Below are 12580 nucleotides of genomic sequence, written 5' to 3'. Positions count from 1 at the left end.
TTTTTCTCAGAGCTTAATATTGTGCAGAAGCTGAAAGGACTTTACACATGAATGTTCATCTCATTATGACATATGAAACATTCGGTTCACACACACACCTTTATTACAAGAACACCTCCAGGTGAGAGGTGCTGACATAAAATTCGGCGGTCAGCATCGGTGTTGGTCAGCCTCGCCGTATCACTAAGCAACCGTCTCTATGGTGAGGTGTGGTAACTGTGATACCGGCCCCACCCCTCAACTCCATCCCTCCCTCCTTCCATCCCACTCTGATCTGTCTTTTTTTTCACTTGCGCCGTTCGCCCTGCTCCATTACATCCACTCCTCCCCCACATGCCCATTTAAAGTTCACACAATCGGCATCTGTCATCTACTGCATTTCCAGTTTTAGCTCCACCCCTCTGCCCCACTCCCACATAGAAATCAATACACCCACATCATCCTAGTCCCATGATGCTTTGTGGGTGTTTAGCTCATGTTGCTTCACTGTTGCAAAGCCAGCAGGCTTTGACCTATAGTTCAGCATTTTTTTATGTACAGTACATTATGTGCTTCAGAGCAGTTGTATTATTGCATTTCACCATGTATGCACCAGAATATTTCAGGATAAGAGCTTATGAAATGCTCTGCACCATCTATTAGGATGCAAAGAAAACATGTACAGAAATATGAAAAATGTGCATGCCATTATTTGCTAGTGTAATGTTAATGATAGTATTTATTATATCTCTTTCCTTATGGCAGAGATGGGCATGTATTAGGCCTGTGTGTTTGCCATTTGTCTGTATGGATAATATCTTTGTTTCAATATTGAAAAGCGATATCGGAACGCCCAAGAGTTCTTTCTTTTATTTGTTTATTTATGGTCATAAGGTCACCTTACTGTGATATTCAACTCTAAACCTCAGGAACTGTGAGATATATGAGTCAGAACACACATGAATAGAAATTGCAACCTGACTGGCATTTTTATTTCATCCTTTTTTGCTTATAGTGACTGTGGTGAATGGATTCGGGCAGTCTACAGTCATATTAGTGGTTTAGTCATAGTCTGCTGAGGCACAGCAATGATGCAGTGATGTTACTGTTTAACATTTAACAGGTATGTTTTCCACATTCACAATCCTAGCTGTGAATGCCAAGCAGGTTTGGTTCTCTGATGCCTTCCTGGTAGTGATGTTACAAGAAAAATCAATACTTAGGTTGTGCGTTTCTTTACCAGATTTTAGTAAATGATGCACTGGTTGACAGACATTGCCATGCCTTTAGTCATGCTGCATGCCTGATAAAACCTTTAGCGTGGTACCATGGTAAGGTTGTAGAATCTCTGTAGCTAGTTTGGCTCCCGTTGCTAGCTAGCTAGTCTTGCTTATGCATAATAGCTCATTCACACTAAAGTAGAAATAGGACGGCAACCTCCGTTTGACTGAGAAATATCAGCGGTTGCCCGGTGATTCCATTCAATTATGTCACACGCAGCAACCACTTGGAAACAGGTGAGCTGAGCAGCTGATTGGCCCTGCAACACCCCCAATACCTGAGCGACCACTTTCAATCACCATGTGATTCCACAGGTCACCTGGTGGTAGGCAACCTATAAATGCGGACAGATTGCCAGCACATTGCGATCAGTCTGGCTAAACTCTGAATATAAGTAGTTAATGGGACTTTTTCATCAACAGATGTGCAGTTTTCACCTGTATCGCTGTTTATTGTCAGGAGACTGCATGTATGCATGTACACGGTCGCCATAATTTTGGTCATGCTGCAGTCTCCAACCACAGTTTTCCCTGTTTGACTGCGTAGCATAATTGATTGAGATTGAGCCGTTTAATTGTTACTAGCAATGTTACACGAACACAGAGTTGAAATAGGACCCCTTCCGACCGTCGTACATACATTGCACAAACATGACGTTGGTAAGACAGGTCAGAGAGATGTATGATGGTAAAAAAACAATGAAATACATAAATACATGAGGGAAGAGGAGGGAAAAATAAGAACTCCATCCAGACTGAGCTCCTTATGGGAGAGCAGTTTGAGAATAGAATAAAAACCCTCAGCACAATGAAGCACATGAATCTTCACACCTTACAACATAACAACATAAAAAACATGCGACTTGTGACAGGGGAGGGGGTATTGGACAGAGCCGATGTACACAACAGCCGTCCGGTCCGAGGAAGTAGGAGGATAGGGTCATACACCGTCTTGTGATCTGGGAGAATTTGTTGTTCCTGCTTCCGCCCTGGAGCTTCCAGCTAGTGAGGTGAGGCTGCATGTAATTAGTGGTTGTTTGGGTTTGGTTTAGGGCGAAAAAGAGACCAGTTGATCAAATCCATAATTTCTTGTTTACAGAGAACAAGACTGAGAGAGTCTCTAAGAGTTAGACAAGACTAGACAAGGACAAAGAAGCCAAGCAGGAAATAAAAGGGAGGGACAGAGAGAAAGATGCGACCACCTCCATCAAGAGCCAAGAGAGACTCTACAAGAGAGAGATAACATAGATATTAATACTTAATAATATCAATATACTGAATGTGTTTCTGTACAGGTCAGAGATCAGTGCTGTCTGCAGAATAGAAGAGGAGCTGTTCTGAGTTGGTCATTTTGTTTGTTGCATATTTATTTGTTTAAGATGATTCCCTAATGCCTCACTGCCAGCAGCTCCAGTTCACCTTGCATAAACCGTCCTCCTCCTCTGTGCACATAAGTAGAACTCAGCCCTTATGTCACTTTTTCTTTGTTCGGCGTGCACTTAATCTGTGGCCTTGGTCCCGAGCGTTATAATTCTGCTACCCATGAAAGGGCCCTCCAGGCAGCACTTTAGCTTGAGTCAGCCAGGAGAAATGGAAGGAAGAGAAAGTAAAGAATGTCAACCATATTAGAGGAAAGGACGGCAGGTTGGAAATGGAAGGAGGGATGGGAGTAAAGGAGGACGGCGCTAAGAATGCCAGAACTATTAGAGAGAGGATGGAGTGAAGGAGGAGAGCCGACAGTGTCAGGCATAATAGAAGGACAGCGAGACGTGGAGCGATGAGGTGAAATAGCGAAGAGGCGTATGATGCCAATCAAAGGAAGACGACTGGTGGCATATATGCAACTATTGATGTAATAATGATGACTAGGAGCAAGTTGAATACTCACATTTATAGGCAGGAGACAAAAAAAGAACAAATGTTACATAAAAATGTCTTTCAAAGAGTGGACAAGTTCTGTTTTAAGACCTTTGATTTTTCTTTCAGGTCAGGATATAACTTCCAGTGGTTTGATTAAGATTGATGGCTGGATGGTTTAAAGCAGTGCAGAAATAAATTGCTGCAAAAAAGTAATTTCTTCAGAGCAGTGTTAGATGAGTACGGACACAGCAAAGCATCATACTAGTGCCAACCTAACCCCCCCCCCTCCAAAAAAAAAACCAACCAAACAAACAAAAAAGCAAAATCTGCACTATCAGTGGTGTATAAGTGATACAGATGGTGGTGATGTGCAGCAATGTCAGAACAAAAGCCGAGAAGTTAACAGCAAAGCGGTGAACGTGGATCTGAGCTTTCATGATACGTGTTTTATGAGGATGGATATGAGCACTTCTTGTGCTTTTCGGCCACTTTTAACTTTTTTTTCTTTTTTGTTTTTTAGAAGAAAAATCCCCAAGGCACCTTCAGCTTTGTTGACAATCAACCAGAAAAATGGAAATGAAAATAATGAGTTTTCTTTTGCTGTCGGGAGCCAGACAGTTGCCTTATTTAGTACAACAGGGGAGAAAAAAAGAGCTAATTTAGCTGATTTTGAATATGTACTCTTTTACTCTCTCAATCACTGGCACTTGCTTTTGTAGAGCTAATTAAATCTTTCCAAGTACAAGCATAAGATTCTTGACACAATTATTGACCCCCTTTGGTGAAACGCAGTGTTTCAAAGTTTTATTTGAAAAGATGATCTCATTCAGTGGCGTCTTCCCGCTGCACACAAAGGTGACGATAAATCTGTGAAATCATTCGATTTAGCAGAAGTACACCACAAGCGTTCTTTTTTCCCCCTTTTTTTTTAATGGAGGCTTACTTAGATTAACTCCACCTCTCCCTTCGTTGTCCAGCACTCGTCATAAAGACATTTGCACTTAAAGCTGTCACTGTGATAGGCCATGTACCTCTCTTCAAAGACAGCTGTGACAGGGCTGTCCTGACCTCATCACTCTGTTCCGACAACTGACGTGACCATTTAAACTGTGTCACACACACACGCACACACACGCACGCACACACAAACACACACCGACAAACTGACAGGTGCTCCCCCGAGCCTGAGCCCTGCCAGTGATGCATTCTGCATCGCTTTGCTGGGGACCACGACTGGAGGTCAAGAGCTGTCGGACACAGTGATTGCTAGCTATGCGTGCACACACATGCACAGTCACATGTATAGTAACATCATTTAAGAGTAGACAGGCAACTGCTTTTTTTAAAAATTGTTTTTAAGGTGTCTTTGCAGTATTGAGCTTGACAGCATTAATTCAGTGAATCCGCTTTAAATTCGTATTTGCCGTTTCTCCTGTTGTACTGATGATACTGAGATTCCAGGCAGTCCATTGGCACATGTTAATGCAATGGGATTTTTTTCCTTCTCTTTTCACTCAACCCCAACTCCAAACAGCAGATGGTTACTCATCCACGAGTCATTTTGTGCTGGAAGTCTCTTCCTGTTAAAAGGGAGTTCTTGGATTGGTGAAATGATTGGTCTTCTCTCATAAATAGTGAAGAGTCTTTACCTTGAGAAAATCAGCAGCTCTCATTCTGTAGTTTTACCTCTTTGTTGCATCTTTTCTGGATATTTATAATTATCCATCCATCCATTCGCTTCCACTTATCCTTCGCTGGAGCCTATTCCAGCTGTCATAGGGCGAGAGGCGGGGTACACTCTGGACAGGTCACCGGTCTATCACAGGGCCAACACACAGAGACAGACAACCATTTTCGCTCACATTCACTCCAGCATTCACACCTATGGGCAATTTGGATTAACCAATTAACCTATCCCCACTAACTGCTTGTCTTTGGATGGTGGGAGGAAGCCAGAGTACTCAAAGGGAACCCACACAAACACAGGGAGAACATGCAAACTCCACACAGAAAGACCCCGGCCTAATGGTGGAATTGAACTCAGGACCTTCTTGCTGTGCGGCAACAGTGCTAACCACCGTGCCACCCATTTATAATTATAATTGAGCTATTTGTATATATTATAGCCATCTCTTATATTTTGTGATATATTGTATTATTTAATTTAGTTCAGTCTGTTACTGTTGTTGCCTTGGAGCAACTGTAACCACATCATTTCTTCAGAGATTATTAAAGTATTCTGATTCTGATTTTGGTAGATGAAACAGTTCAAGCACTTCTGCTCTTCATCTGATAATAATGCAGTGTAGTCTTGAATCACATGTTGTTGGTCACATGGTCACATCACATGGACTAATCAAAACCCATATATTACCCTGACCAGACGCTTGATAGATATATAAATAACCACACTCAGATGTGGATTGTTTATTATTCCCTGTTGATGATCTGAAAAGTCAATAAAGAAAAATCAGTAAGATATTAGTAATGCAACATATCAGTAAATACAGTGGAAAAAAGTTTAGACAAATAAGAAAAAACGCAGCAGATGACTTGAAAAAGTAAGAATAATGATGAACCAGTTTTCAACTGGCATCATATAATGAAATTAAATAAAACTGAAAAGTTTAGCACAGCAAGTTGAGATACAGACATGAGTGAGCAAGAATTTCCTGCCAGAACTCTCTGCACTCTAGGCTTCTTCAATGCAGAGCTGCCAGCCAAGTCAACTCTTTTATAAAGCAAGTGCTGAGCAAAGCGCTTAACATTAAGAACAGAATAAAAATACAAAACCATCAGCATGGACGCACCAAAGCATTACATCTGTGTACATCCAAATAAGTTTTAGAGATCTGTTGAGTCAAAGATGTGTGTCATGACTTGGTCACAACACATAACAGACTACGTGTTTGTTAACAATCAATCATAAATCGCTCACATTCACAACATGTGCCATGTCTGTCGTAAGTGTCAATGTGTAGCAACAAGAGGGCAGTTTGGGTCCCCCAACATTTTGTTTTTCAGTTTGGCGTGCTGACTATGGACGAACTTTCTGTTCCTGTTGGATATGTTATTTAAGGTGCATGAAGAGTTTTTTAGGTTAGAAGTGAGTGTTTTTTGTAATGGACCTTATTATACACAAAGCACCAATAATACAACTGAAGATCTGTAACAAATAACAAGAACAAATAAAATCCAACATGTCATGATGGAAAATGCTGTTCTCAATCAGCAGCATCCCTTTACATGTAGATTCCCACTTGAAAACTCAGCCTTTAGTGCTTCATATCTTTGTGAAAATTTGCTGTCGTACTGAACAAGTTAAAAAAAAAAAAGAGTCATCAGCTGCTGTTAATTATGCTGAAACTGAAGTTGCCTCAAGTGCCACAGCACTTTGGCTTGACTCATTTAGCATAGATGCCTGATTATGCTGTCAAAACCCTGGCTAGTAAGGAATGTTTGAGTATAAGACGAGAGTGCTTCATGTAACAAAATGCTGTAAGTGTGATTTTCAGCCATATTGCATTTATATTCCTTTTATCGTTTCGCTTAGACATGGTGTCTTTTTTTTCGCATGAATATGTTGTATGTTGCGTAGTAGTTTAAATATACACTTACAGTCCCATTATTAGTGTGCCTTACTAGTTGTAGGCTGTACCTCCTTTTGCCTTGAGAACTACCTTAATTCTTTGCACACATGTCCTGTTCCACCACATCCCAAAGGTGCTCCACTGCAGGTCTAGTAACTGTGGAGGCCACTTGAGTATAGTGAACCAGTGTGAGATGACGTGAGCTTTGACGTGGTACGTTGTCCTGCTGGTAGCAGCCGTCAGAAGACTGCTCATATGGTCACATGGTCAGCAAGACTCAGGTAGGCTGTGAAATGCAAACCATGCTCAATTCATACTAAAGGGCCCAAAGTGTGCTACGAAAGTTATCTCCCACATCATTACACCACTGCTACTAGCCTTGATATAAGGCTAGGTTGGAACCATGCTTTCATATTATGGTACCCCTACTCTCTGGATCTGATAGCAGAAAACAAGAATCATCACACAAGACAACGGGTTTCCCGTCTTCTGATGTTCATTTTCTGTAATCCCATCCCTGTTCTTACAGTTACTGACATGAGGGCAACTGGTGTGGCTTCTGCTGCTGTAACCCATCTGCTTCAAGGTTCAGTTGTGGGTTCAAAGATGCTCTTCTGCATAACTTAGTTGTACTGAGGGGTTTTTGATTTACTGTTACCTTTTTGTTCGCTCAAAACCATCTGTTGGGCATTCTCCTCTCACTTCTGGCATCTACAAGGCATTTTTACCCAGAGAACGGCTGTTCACTCCAGTGTTTTCCTATTTCTTTCTTTTTTCTTTTTTCCCCCTATAGATAGTTGTGTGAGAGTAGATCAGCTGTTTCTGAGATACTCAGACCAGCCTGTCTGACATCAACTTCCACGCAGGTCATCTTGAGTGCACCTATATGCCTAATTCAGTTTCTCTCATGTTTTTTATTTTCACCTTTATTTATACAGGTAAATCTCATTGAGACACGAGGTCTCATTTTTAAGAGCGACCCGTTTTAAATATCCATACAAAATGACAACATGTTAAAACATACTGTAGTTGTTACAATTCATACAAAAAAATTGCACCTGAAAATAAAATAAAAGACAGTAACAATACCACAAGAACATGAACAGACATCCAATGATGCTTTCTCTGTTGTCCTTAAAATTGGTTTAAAGCCCTTCAGTTCAGTTAAGCTGCACAGCTTCAAATCCTGTTGTAATTTGTTCCAAGTATAAGGAGCATTGTAAGAAAATACCTCAAATAATGTCACCATAATCAATGTGATGTAAGAAGGTGGCAGCAACAAATTGTTTTTTCACACCTTACTTTTAATCTGAATGTTTTTTATAAGATTTCCAATGTGTGGCTTAAAAGAAAGATCATGTGATTGGCTGATTAGATATTTGTATTAAGCACTTGAACCGGGTCACCGAATAAAGTGACTGGTGAGAGTATGCCTCATTTTCTGATTAAACAGCATCAAAACAAACATGTCAGTGCATGCAGTGATGATGATTTCCGACACATAAAGATGAAAACTCTAAGCGTATTGCATGCAAGTGAAATTTGAAGGCTTATGCATCACAGTTTGGCTTTTATGCACCGCTCAAAGAAAACTGTGCTTTTAGTCAAAAATCCATATTTTCCCTGGACTTGAGTTTGTGCAGTGGGTTAGCGTAATCTGTTATTCAAACATAACTACCTATTGGCCAACGTGTGGAAAAAAATGTGCTAATTAGACTGGTACAGGGTAATTGCATATTGCAGGAGAAGGAGTTTCTTCTGGGCCAATCTGTTTTTGATTTGCATCAAGAATAATTTGGAGGATGAAGCACGAAGTGCTAAATTTGCTCATATAATTACTCTTTAATGTTCTCAAAGTCTGCCTTGAGGACAAGGTAGAGCCACACGTGATAGGAAAAAAACAGAAAAAAGGATCATTGCAATGCAAACAGTTTCTGATTTCCATCTTAAATCTGTTTTGGGTTTTTTTTAATCATCCAAAGGCATTTAAAGCATAATTTTGAAGGAAAATCTGGGAAACTTGACATTAGATCAGAAATATTTTTGTTTTTTGTCTTTCTCTGTACAGTAGTCTTAATGTGAACACTCCTGCAGTAAGAGGACATTTCAATCTTCAAACCATGATCCAGAAATTATGGTCTTTGTTGGAGGGGTGTTGGGTTTTTAAAGAGACTGTACACATGGAAACAGAGAGAGAAAGAGAGCTAAATGACAACTGGCATCCACAAAGCTCAGATACAGTACGCACAAGCCCATTTTAAATTTGCATAATTGTGCAGATTCAAATAATGATTGAATGTTTTATATATTCCAGTCTTCTGTTGTGTGAGTGCAGTCGGAGAAAAAAAATTAAGGGAGAAGCTCACTCAGTCTTTGCATCCTTGCTCACGAACGCGCTCACAAACACAAGTTGATGACAGTCTGAATGCCATTTTCACAGAATCCAATTTGATATATAATGTTTGTTTCACAGTTTACCCACTTCCACTCGTGTGTGTGTGTGTGAGAGTGTGTATTCATATCATTGTGGGGACCAAAAATTGGAAGTTTACTATACTTGTGGGGATCAACACACCTCATGGGGACCAAAATCCTGGTCCCCATGAGTTTGAAGGCATTTTTAAGACTCAAAATGTGGCTTTAGTATCAGGGTTACATTTGGGTTATGGTTAGGTAAGGGCTAGAGAAAGCATTATGTCAATTAGATCGGCGGTCCCCAACCCCCGGGCCGGTCCGTGAGTCATTTGGTACCGGGCCGTGAGAGTTGAGGGTCGGGTGTGAAATTTATAGTTTTCAGGGTTTTTATCGGTTTTTATCGTTAACTCAGTTTCCCAGTGTCTCTTCCCGTGTGTTATGAATAAATCTTTTTTTGGTACCGGTACTGGTTTTATTTTGCTGTATTTATCCACGACACCTTAAAGGCTGGTCCGTGAAAATATTGGGGGACATAAACTGGTCTGTGGCGCAAAAAGGGGCCGCTGAATTAGATTCACAAGCTATGAATACCCGTCTGTGTGTGTGTGTGTGTGTGTGTGTGTGTGTGTGTGTGCGCATCTGTGTGTGTGTGTTTGTGTGTGTGTGTCCACACAAAAATAATGGTTAGCAAGTTTTTATGTGTTTTTCTTCCTGTCTTTTCTGGCTCATATTCTCTGTCAGCCCACCCCCCCTCATTCTCTTCAACCATCAGTCACTTAATCAATCACTGATGTTTTCTGCCTCACTTTTATGTCCCCTTCCTCCGCCACTTACTTTCTTTCTTTTCCCTCCTCACTCCCACTCTCTCTCCCCCATCCATCCATCCATATCTCAAGTGGTAAAGTGGTTCCGGTCATTTCCATGGAGTTTGCTTAATATATGCTGATGATAATAGCCTATCGACCTACTCCTCCACACATACGTGCATATTCCTCTCGTGTTCCCTGCATTCATTCAACCATCCATCTCTCCATCCCCCTGTTCAGGCTGGAGGGAACAGCAGACGAATGAGAGGTGGGAGGAAGTGGAGGGGCCACTTGATTGAGTGTTGAAGCTAACAGGCGTCAGTGTTCGTGCTGAAAAAGTACAAATGCGTTTGCTTTCCACTGATTCAAAATTCCTTTATTTTTACAACAAAGAGAAAGGAAAGAAAAAATTGAATCATTTCATAAACTACTCACATACAGCACAAAAATGGAAGTGTTAATTATTTCAACAACATGCAGTGAATGAATCTAAATCATTCAATATTTGGTGTGACCAACCTTTGCCTTCAAAACAGCATCAGTTCTTCTTCTGGGTACACGACAACAACAAAGGAACTTGGCTGGTAGGTTGTTCCAAACATCTTGGAGAACTAACCACAGATCTTCTGCGGATGTACGCTTCCTCAAATCCTTCTGTCTCTTCATGTAATCCCAGACACACTCGATGATGTTGAGATCAGTGCTCTATGGGGCCATAACATCACTTCCAGTACTTCGGATGACTTTGGCTGTATGTTTTGGTCGTTGTCCTGCTGCAGAATACGTTTGGGGCCAATAAACAACCATTTATATTTCTGAAAGCATTCTTTGTAAACAGCATTTTTTCTTTTACACCTGCCTAAAACGTTTGCACAGTACTGAATGTACATATGTGCAATGTAAACGCAGAGTTTGAAACTCTTCTGAGTTTAGCTGATGCCTTAGCTGTTTGCAGCAGTTGAAAATAAATAATCAAGTTTCTGATTTGCTCACATTTCATGTGAAAGCCTTTGTGTATGAATTCTTATACCCTCCCTGATTTTATGCTGTATGTGGAGGCATCAGAAGACTTATTCATATTGGGGGTTTTTTCTGTGTTTTTTCCTTAGTCATGTACTTCGATTCATATGCTGGCCCTTAGAGGTCAAAACTGCGACTTGAGAAAACTCAGATATCTTCACCTCTTGGCGAACAGTGGTAAAACATTAGCAAAAGCTGCATTTAATTGAATTGATTGTATTTTATTTTTAATTTATTGCTGAAGATGTCTTCCTAATGTTTAACTCAACTTTCTGAACGGCTTTCCTTTTATTAGCCCTGGAAGGTGAAATAGGCTGAATAATGTATTTCTTCAGTATTCAAACAATGGTTTACCTTAAAATGTCAGAAAATACTAACCCCCCCCCCCCCCCCCCCCCCCCCCCCCCAAAAAAAATAAAAATAAACAGACATCCAGTTTCTAAGAATTTCAAGCTGAAAACCTACGAATCCAAATGTACAAAGCAGTAAATGTCTGGTACATTTGGTTGAGAAACATTGAATCAATGAGCATCCAAATGAGTTGAAATTATAGGTGCTAATTTTCTGTTGATCATCCTTCTTCCTTGTTTTCTTCCAGCTCTGCTTGTATTTAATATTGCATTATTTCAGGCAGCAAATTCATGGAAAGTATTACCTTCAAACATGTATCATTAAAACCACCTGCTGCTCCACGCTGCTGTTGCTGCCTGATTGTTGATCATTATTCGTATTAATGTCTCTGTAGTTCTGTCCCGTTCTGCTTTGTTTAACCCTGAAGGACTTTTTCATTGCTCTCACATTAGAAATTTGTCACTTGGACTTTGGATTTATTGACTTTCATACCCTCAAGATCAGAGTTTATTGCAACATTATAAGAGAGTAGCCAGGGCTTTTCCACCAGTGTTGTGATGGTGTCACATCTAGAACTGCTTCCAGTAGAGATTCAAAAAAAAAAAATTCCAAGAAGACTGATGCTAATGTGACAAAGCTGGATAGAGAGAAAACCCCCAAAAGCACTTGGTGACAATGAAAAGAAGAAACTCCCTTTTTTAACAGGAAGAAACCTGGTAGAACCAGGATCAGGGAGGAGCAGCCATCTGCTGCAACCGGTTGAGGGTGAGAAAGATGCCCACAGATTACATCCTTCCATAGAAATTACTCCAACCTCACAGTTATGCTACTTTCTCAAAAGAAACCAAAGCTGACTTCACTCATTAACAACATTGTGCTGATGTACTATAAAAATCGCTACAAAATAACGTTAATCCACAATTAACACGACAAATCTCACGCTATGGCTAAGGACCAGTATTCACATTGGTCTGCTGTTTTGCTTGCTACATGATTGGTATTTCACAGCGTCTGCACCTTTCAAAATACATTTGGCCTGTGCGATACAGACTGTGTTGATTGATATAAAAGCCTCCATGACTCACACGCTCTTATGCGACCTTGTGTGCAAAGAGAACCACAAATATAGCTCTTCAGCTTTGTTTTGCACAATTTTCCCCTTCTTTACTTTTCAGAGTAAAAAGGTCAGTAATGATTTGGCTGATCACTTGGTTGCAGCTTAAAGTAGTGGGGAGATGTGGCCAGAGTCTATCACAAATGCTGCATTTCAGCGGGAGCA

The 12580-nt window shown here is 40.6% G+C and overlaps 1 protein-coding gene across 1 annotated transcript in view; it reads left to right on the top strand.

Moving 5' to 3' along the window:
- raver2 (ribonucleoprotein, PTB-binding 2) overlaps nucleotides 1-12580 on the top strand; it is a 91275-nt gene that overhangs the window by 56009 nt on the left and 22686 nt on the right. The gene's annotated exons all lie outside the window — the stretch shown is intronic.

Source organism: Mchenga conophoros, linkage group LG17, assembly GCF_057382185.1.
Source record: "Mchenga conophoros isolate Kocher_MC1m ecotype Shallow Benthic linkage group LG17, M_conophoros_male_GT1.1, whole genome shotgun sequence".
Lineage (NCBI taxonomy): Eukaryota > Metazoa > Chordata > Actinopteri > Cichliformes > Cichlidae > Mchenga > Mchenga conophoros.
This window is presented reverse-complemented; position numbering and strand designations above follow the sequence as displayed.